The 8,710-nt window shown below is 36.4% G+C and overlaps 1 protein-coding gene across 1 annotated transcript in view; it reads left to right on the top strand.

Moving 5' to 3' along the window:
- The first annotated feature begins 281 nt into the window (after positions 1 to 281).
- Positions 282 to 8,710, top strand: part of NIPBL (Nipped-B homolog (Drosophila)) — a 269,747-nt gene continuing 261,318 nt past the window's right edge. Inside the window, exon 1 of the mRNA XM_012649432.1 lies at positions 282 to 670. The gene's annotated coding sequence lies outside the window, so the exon portion shown is untranslated. The remainder of the gene's footprint in view (positions 671 to 8,710) is intronic.

The raw sequence follows: 8,710 nt of genomic DNA on the forward strand, positions 1-8,710 counted from the left end.
CCGCTCTGCAGGATCGACAATACAGCCAACATCCACAGCCACCCTGAGGAGGAGAAAGAAGGGCGTAGAGGAGAACCGCCGCCGCCTGGCTGTTGGCCCCGGCCGGGCCCGGACGAGGCGCGGCGCGGCCGAGGACTCTAGCCCAAGTGGCGGCGGCGGCGGCTGCGGCGGTGGCGGAAGTGGAGTGGGGAAGAGGGGGTGGTTGTTAGTGTTTGGCGCCGGCGGAGGGAGTCATTCCTGCAGCTGCACTTCCGGTCGGCATTTTGTTCTGAGAGGGAGAGACGGAACGAGAGAGAGACACACACAGGGCTCCTTCCCCCCGCCCTCCCCCCCCTCCCTCCGTCGGTACCGACTCACCCGACACCACCAAGCCGCAGGGAGGGACGCCCCCGCCGACAGGAGGATTGGTTCCCGGGCCCGCGGCGATGTACCCCCGGTAGCTCGGGCCCCTGGTCGGGTGTTTGTGAGTGTTTCTATGTGGGAGAAGGAGGAGGAGGAGGAAGAAGAAGCAGCGATTTGTCTTCTCGGCTGGTCTCCCCCCGGCTCTACATGTTCCCCGCACTGAGGAGACGGAAGAGGAGCTGTAGCCACCCCCCCTCCCGGCCCGGATTATAGTCTCTCGCCACAGCGGCCTCGGCCTCCCCTTGGATTCAGACGCCAATTCGCCCAGGTAAATTCCTGCTCTTTATTTCGGCGGCGGCGGCGGCGGCGGCGCCAGGTCCTCAGCGTCTCTCTTCCTCACTCCCCTCCCCGCCGTTTCCTTAGCGGCCCCAGGTCTCTTCTACGGGCGAGTCTAGAGTTCGCTCCTCTCTGGTGGCAGCCGCCCTGGGTGGCGGCGGTTTTGTACCCTTTCCCGGCTGGCTCCGGTGGCGGGGACTGGGCTCCTGCCGGGCGGCCGGGGAGGCGTAGGCCCGGCGGAGAGTGCAGGCCGCGGGCCAGCGGAATCTACTTGAGCTCGGGGATTAGGAGAGCTCCAGGCTGAGCGGAGCGACTGCTGGTCGGTGACAGGCCTCGCCCGGGAGAGGAGCGGTAGCTAGTGAGGAGGCGGAAACAATACAACTAACAGCAAATGTGCCCTGATCGTCCCCATATTTACAACTTTCCCGGTCCGGGAGTGAGGAACGTCCCAGTGAAACAAACAACCCCCCTTCTTCCCCCTGTGACCCCATGAAGGGAGGAAGTAGTTTCAGTTAGTGAGACAAATGTAAATACTCAGACACGGATCCAGTGGTAATTCTTTCTCTTTGTAAAACTTGTTTGGACGTTGGAAAGTTAATAAAGACTCATTTTCTTTTTTGAAGAATTAAGTCGTCCATATGAATATTTAATATAGAAAACCATACTGTGGTAGACACTGCAACCCCCCCCCCCAGCTTTTATCTTGTTGTCTGACACTGTATGTGTTGCACATGGACTTTTTATTCAAAGACAAGTATAAACTACTTGACAGGTTTACTTTGCCACTTTGTATTTGTATGCGTTATATAGGGGCAATTTGTAACGACTGTACATAAAACACTCAGGTACTTCCTGACCGAAACGTGTATGAGCATACAAAGAATTTTAAATGTTCTGAGAATTGTGCTGAAATACCAGTAAAACCAATTTGTTTTAAAAAGATAGAAATTAAGTTATACTTAAAATCCTTGGGAGGTTAAAAAAAATGTAGAAGGTGCCATCCTTTCATGTCAGGGCAGATCTTTTTGAGGTCCCAGGATTGTCATTGGCTGTTTGTGCCATGATGTTTGACTGTGTAATGAGAGAGGTGTCATTTTAATAGGTCAAATGTATCTGTAAATGCTGGAGAAAAATATCAGTTCTATCTTAACAAGTTCTAGTTCACGAGTAAGTTAAGTGTTTAGAGCTTGTTTATGGAGGCGTTGGTAATGTAGGTTGGTATGAGGGGAAAACACCAATTTAAATGTCCTCAGTCATAAAAATGGCATAGAAAAGTAAATGTAAAATGTACCTGCGTTAGACTATTTTGATACTTTGTTTCGCATTCGCTGAAGGAAAACTTTCATTGGTTAAAATGAAGCAACACTGTTCAGCAAAGTCCCTTGTTTTACTAGTGGGTGTTACATTGGTTCAAATTTTGTCTTATTAAATTATTATCACTGTAGAATGAGTTACTTTTGTGGAGGTTATTTTTGAGTTTAGCATCCTGCTGACATTAAATTGTTTCACATTTCCTGCAAACGTACGGATACATTTTAAAAAGAGTGAAGTTAATATAGCTGTCACGTACTAGGCATGTTTTTAATGCTATAAATCCGTGTAGTAGTCAGTAGCGTGTCCGTGATTTGTATTGGTCAGGGAGCAGTTTGAATTTTAAAAAGCCTGAAGCTCCTGCTGAGCCCCAATCCCGGCCTCCCTCCCTCCCACTAATCTCCCATTCCTGTCTTTGTGCTGCCTGCTCCTGTTAGACACTGTTTGCTACGGGGCCTCAGGCCTACAGCGGGTGAGGGGTGTGCAAGTGGGGGACATGCCAGGGAGAGAATGTGGCGGGGAGGAACACTTAACATCTTAAGAAAGCAGAGGGTTTGGTTTTGGGGAGGGTGGGTAAGGGCTTCATTATAAATGTTTAAAAGGCCCTCATACGTTCCTGTGATTGTCTTTACAACTTCTATTTAATTAAAATACTGAGACGTATGTCAGGTGATGAACATAATTTAGATAATGGAAAAAAAGAGTTCTTCTTGCTTAGTTTTCATCAACAGAAGCAACTTATGTTTAGCGTTTAAGAGAGCCTTCTTCTGCATATGTTTGAATCAAAGTGTTAGATATCAGTTTATGTGATTGATTTTTTTCTGGAGACTTCGGAATTAAATTACAGTGAATTAGTTCTTTTCAACTTATTTTCCCAATTCTACATATTTAGTAATTTGTAAGTAATATAGGTTGTGTTGATAACTTTCATTAAGCTAGCATAAACTTTCCTTAACGTAGATTTAAAAATATTTTCTGTTTGGTCCAAACCAATTAAATAGGTTTTTTAAAGGAGAAAACATTGTGTAAAACTCAAATAAAACCTAAACATGAACTTTAAATTTTTGATAACTTAGTTGGAGAAAATAATTTGTTTCCTGAAAAATTATAGTCTGTTGTTCTACTTCCCCTGTATTGGTTGGGATATTCACCAGTGCCTAATCTTTTTCCATTTGGAAAAAAAAAAAAAATCAGTGAAAGGAGGCAACCATAAGTATTCCAGTAATCTTATAGATAATGTTATTTGGAGAAATATTTTCTAATATACCTAAAGGAAATTTCAACAATGTGGTTTATTGTTTCTCTTAACTCTATAGTAACCAATAACTTATATTACCTGAAAACAGATTTAAAGTAAATAATGAAAGTCTAGTAAATCAAAGTTGAGCATTAAATACTTAATTATTTTCAGTCTTTTGAGAACTGAATTATTTTCGGTGTATTTAGGATGCATCCTTTTTAAAGCCATTCACCAGTTTGTTTACTGAAGTTATTCAAGAGCATTTTTGAACCTGTGCTAGGGATCATTTTAATACTGTCTGCCTTTAAGAAGAAAAAGGGTATACAGTAATTGAAGAAAGAAAGTCTATTTGAGAGTCTCTTTAGGGATGAAAAGTGAAAGTTTTTACTATGGCAGTAAACTTAGTTTGGATTCTGCATAGTGATCATTATTAAATTTCAAAAATATTATGAGCAAGGCTATACCAATTCAAACATGAAATTTCGTTATTTGGAGCTAGACTACCCAACTCAAACATGTATTTTCTAAGGCTTCCTAAACTAATTTCATATTTAATTTTTTAGTACCAATCCATCATCAAACTGTCATAGAAACAAACATTTGAACCTATCTGTTGATTTTTGATGTACCCTAATGTGGTATTTTTACTTTCTCAAAATAAGATGGATTAATACTATAAGAGTAAATAAAAACTAAGATTTGAGTTTTATATAATTTCATTAACTTTCCTTCCTATTGCTTATTAGGAAAAGCATACTTTGTAAGTAATTCTATAATTTTAGATTAAGATTTCAGTTTTATGTGAAGTGATTAGGACATCTGAGGTAAATACAAATTCCTTTTAGGAAACTAACTTTAATACTGTTTATCACATTTATTTGCCATAAAATGAATAGAAAATTACTGACTAGGAATCTTTTTAGAAGCCTGATAATTAACTATTTAGTTTTAGATGCTTATTTGAATATTCTGCACATATTAAGTTGCCTTCGGTGGTAATTTATGGTCTTGTATACCCTTTAAAATTATTTCAAATTGTGCTTTTTAAGCAAAGTTTTCCTTGTTTGTAGCAGTTGTCATTTATAATAATTCCTTAAATTCTAAAATTGGTCCTTTTTCAAGGTGACCTGAGTCCATTTATAAAATATTCTCATATCCCTGTGAGAGAAGTGACCAGCATGATTTCCATTTTTTGATGAAATGCTTGTACTGAGTCAGTGGGAGAATAAGGGATTCCCTGATGCAAGTTTTTTATTAGATTATGTTGCTTTAAGAAATGTGTAAGCTCTGGTCTTGAAGCTAGGTATTACTAATGCTGACACTATTTGTGACTCTTTCAATTATCTGAGTTCAAGATGCTTTTCCCTCTTTTTTTAGAAAAATGATACCTGTTTCTTGGCTATGTTTTCCTAGTATGAAAATAATACTTTTACATTAGAAATCCTGACCTTATATGTATGTATTTGGTGTTTGAATGACTGATTTTATTTACACATGTCCCTACAAAGGACTGTAAGTAAATTAACTATATTGGTAGTAAAAAATAGGTAATGTCATCTAAGATGTTTGATTTTTTAAAAGAATTTGTATTTAAAAAAATAACTGGAGTGGAATTTTGGTGTTTGTAGTTGATTTAAAAGCAGTTTAAAAAACCATGTCTCTTAAGGCCATCATTGTAATTTTAAAGGGTATTTTGTATGCTCAGAATGCCCAACTAAGTTAAGTCATAAAAGTGATTTTAGGTATTGTGTGTAATTTTATTTTGACATAACTCTGGAGTCAATTTTGATGAATTGAGTTTTGTCAGATTGCATTATGTTTTAAGGTCTATTTCTTTCTATTCCTAAAGTGATAAAATTAGGAGAGATTATTTCTTGATGTAGCATTGTTACCTAGGACTTTAGCCCGTAAGATTTTGAGGGCTTATTAGCCAGGAATCATGTTAAGTATGTCCTCATAATATTATCTCATTTAATTCTTCTAACAAGCCCAGAAAGTAGAAACAGTTATCATCTACAATTTACAGATGAAGAAACAGACTGGAAAGGTTTAGAAAATTGCCCATCCCATAATTACTAAATGATCAGTTTTATTTACAGCTGTTCTTAAGGATTCAGTTTTGTATGTTTCTAGTTTTAGTAAAATTTTAATATTATTATTTGGTTGCTCAGTTGATTAAATAATCACAAGTCATATAGTCAAGAAAATTGTGTACTTTAGGGCAAAGAAGCTGGAATAGAATTCAGGCTATATATCTTGTATAAATAATAGTTTTAAAATCAACAAATCTTTACTATCTTATGTTTTTAATTTAAGCAGTCTGAATTTTTTTACTTAAGTTTTTTATATTAAGTTGAAATTGTTTATCACAACATCTGTTTTTAGAAAGAAAAATTTCAGCTTTATAGAGTGATTTTATTCATAGAAATGTATATGACCAATTATAGTATAGGTGGTGTATCCATAAATTAATATGACTGATCATTTTTAAACATTCCAATATTTATATAGCCAAAGCATGTTGATCCTTTCAAAATCATCAGTTTGGGAGGTTGTACACTTACTCCACGTCTGTTACCATTACATACAACCTTATGGGAATTCCTTTCGTGAATACTTTTACAGAGTTTGAGATAGACTTTTTCCTTATCCTTTATGGCAAATCTTTATTTTCTGGGGTGAATTTGTTTCAGATACAGTAAAAAGTCATTTGAAACTTAGTTTAGGAAACTAAGATTTAATAAGGTCTTTTTTTGTGTAAGGCACTTTGTTGAGTGCTATGCAGTGTTATTGAATGTTTCCATGTGCCAGAAACGGTGCAGGGGCTTTATATGAAGTTTTTCAATTCCTCAAGGTATAGTATAAAGTTGATTGTATGAGAAAACTGAGGTATAGAATGATTGACTAGCTCAAGGTCACAAAGCTAAGAAGCTCAAGCAAGTGGAGAAAGAACTTCAGAGCTGATGTTTTACTCTACCTTAACCATTACACTGTTTATCATGTTTTGAACCTTCCAGCTACCCAATGAAGTTAGTGATAGTGTTCTCATTTTACAGAGGAAATTGAGGCTTTTATCATGTTTAAGAAACTTGTCCAAGTTGACGAATCTAGCAAGTGTTAGAGAATTCCAACCCAAATATGTTTAATGCTAAAATCTCTATTCTTTACATTCTACCACCTAGCCTCTTCAAAATTTATAATATAATTTTTGATGAAAAGGGTAGGGTTGGTTATAAAGTAGTGAAACTGTTTTTCTTGTGTGGCTTAAAAAAATAATTCTAAAATATTTTGGTTAGTTACAGCTGATTCATTATTTGATTATAGTCTTTAAAAAATACCTTGTTACTTTATAGCACATACAATACACAAAATGTTTCTATATACAAATATGCATTTAACTAGGATGTTAACAAGGATATTGATTTTTAAATATATGCACTGGAATATATTAAATATAATAGATCTGTGGAATACATAGCTTTTGAAAATTTGACAAAATTGCTTTATTTTCATGATTTTATTGTAATTCTTGAGGTTTGTTTTTTTTTTTTTTAATTTTTTGAGACAGAGTCTTGCTTTGTTGCCCCAGCTAGAGTGCAGTGGCATCATCATAGCTCACTGCAACCTCAGCCTCCTGGGCTCAAGTGATTGTCCTTCCTCAGCCTCCCAAGTAGCTGGGACTACAGGCGTGTACCACCTTGCCAGGCTAATTTTTCAATTTTTTTTTTTTAGAGTTGGGGTCTTGAGGTCTTGCTCTTACTCCTGACCTCAAGCAATCCTGCCATGGCCTCCCAAAATCGTAGGATTACAGGCAAGAGCCACCACAACCGGCCAGGTTACTTTTTATAATAATAATGTTAAGCATTACAAAAAAATTCTGAAGAGCGCATTAAACTTCCAAAAGAATTCATGTAGCTAAATTACTTTGCTATCTTACATGTGTAATGTATCATTTAACGCGAATATACCAAGCTCCTTTAAAGTTCTCTTTTGTATATATTTGTCCTTTGGCAGAAAGGAAAAACTTTTCCAGTGTGCAAAACATGAAATTAGCAACATTAATTAATTTATTAAAATAATACTATATACTTTTACCTGTCCTAAGAAATTCAGAAGCTGTGACATAATTTTGAAATGCACGATTTCTTTTTGTTAGAATAAACATGTTTGGGTTGCTTGTGTTCTCAGTTCTTTAGTCTTGTGCAGATGAAATGCATAATTGTTTTTATATGCGCACTTTAAAGAAAATGCTTATTATTCTATAATAGATACCTTTAAACTAACAACATCTAAAACACTAATAAATTATCAGACTATAGTTTACTTTTAAAATATTAATCTTTATGATTGATGTTTATGATATTTGTAATTTGCACAACAAAAATGTCCTTGAAATTCGTTTTAGCCAGGAAATACATCATTGAATTTTCTCAGCACTGCTGTCAACCCTGTCACTATTTTAAAACTTGCTTTTAGTTGTCTTTATGTGATAAAATTCTGGGTTGCCATTTTGTAGCTAAAGACATCGATCATCTGAGCGTAGGCTCTGTGTAATTTAGTTTTTCCTTGGTAATTGACCAAGTTGAAATTTTACATGGGTTTAAATTGGGCATAGCTCCATTTATTAATATTATTATTTATACTATTCTGAAAAAAAATGGATGTACATGAAAAAAATTTTTTCCCGGGGTTCTCAGAAAATTGTAAGGTGTGAAAGTTGAAATGCAATGGCCTAAAAACTACTGTTGTTTCATTCTTTCCCCTTTGAGAAGAGTTTGGAATCCAGTATTTATTCTATAACCTACCTTAAGGTTATTCTGAAAGGCACATGTGGCATATACTTTTTATTTAACTCTACTAATCTTTTTACTCTTTTCTCTTTCCCTTTTGTTATGTGTCTCTTCCTTTCTTTGTCAATGTCCATTTCATCTTTATCTCTCCCTAGACAGATTTTTATGTAGCAGAATGGTGAATAGGTGTTTGTTGTTGTTAATGTGGATGGACTTGTAATGTGTTACTTTTCCCTGATGAAACTTAGAGCAGTTTGTAAGACCTCAAATTCGGAGACCTTCCTAAGTTCAAAATAGATTGCTGGTGAGAAAGCATTGATATTAACTGAATATATATATTTGTGTAGTTTTTTTCAAAATGTCAGCTCAAGGACTATAAATTTTTTTTGTACGGAGAAAGAGAAACAAAGCATGGAGTTTTTGTGAAAGTTTCTCTGATCTCTCCATTTCATAGCATTTGTACAGTTTGCTACTTATATTTCTTGATAAAATAATTTGTTCGTGTATCTGTCAGCCATACTACACCATCAGTACTGTGGGAACAAGGAGGCTGTCTTTTCTTCATCTTTATGTCTATAACATCATCATGGTCCTTGTCCCGTTTTAGGTGTTCAATAAATATTTGTTGATTGGTTAGAATTGAGCTGTATGATATTTCTTAAAGATATATTTTTAAATATAAGATTAGTGA

This window comes from Propithecus coquereli, unplaced genomic scaffold, assembly GCF_000956105.1.
Source record: "Propithecus coquereli isolate 6110/MARCELLA unplaced genomic scaffold, Pcoq_1.0 Scaffold110, whole genome shotgun sequence".
Taxonomy (NCBI): domain Eukaryota; kingdom Metazoa; phylum Chordata; class Mammalia; order Primates; family Indriidae; genus Propithecus; species Propithecus coquereli.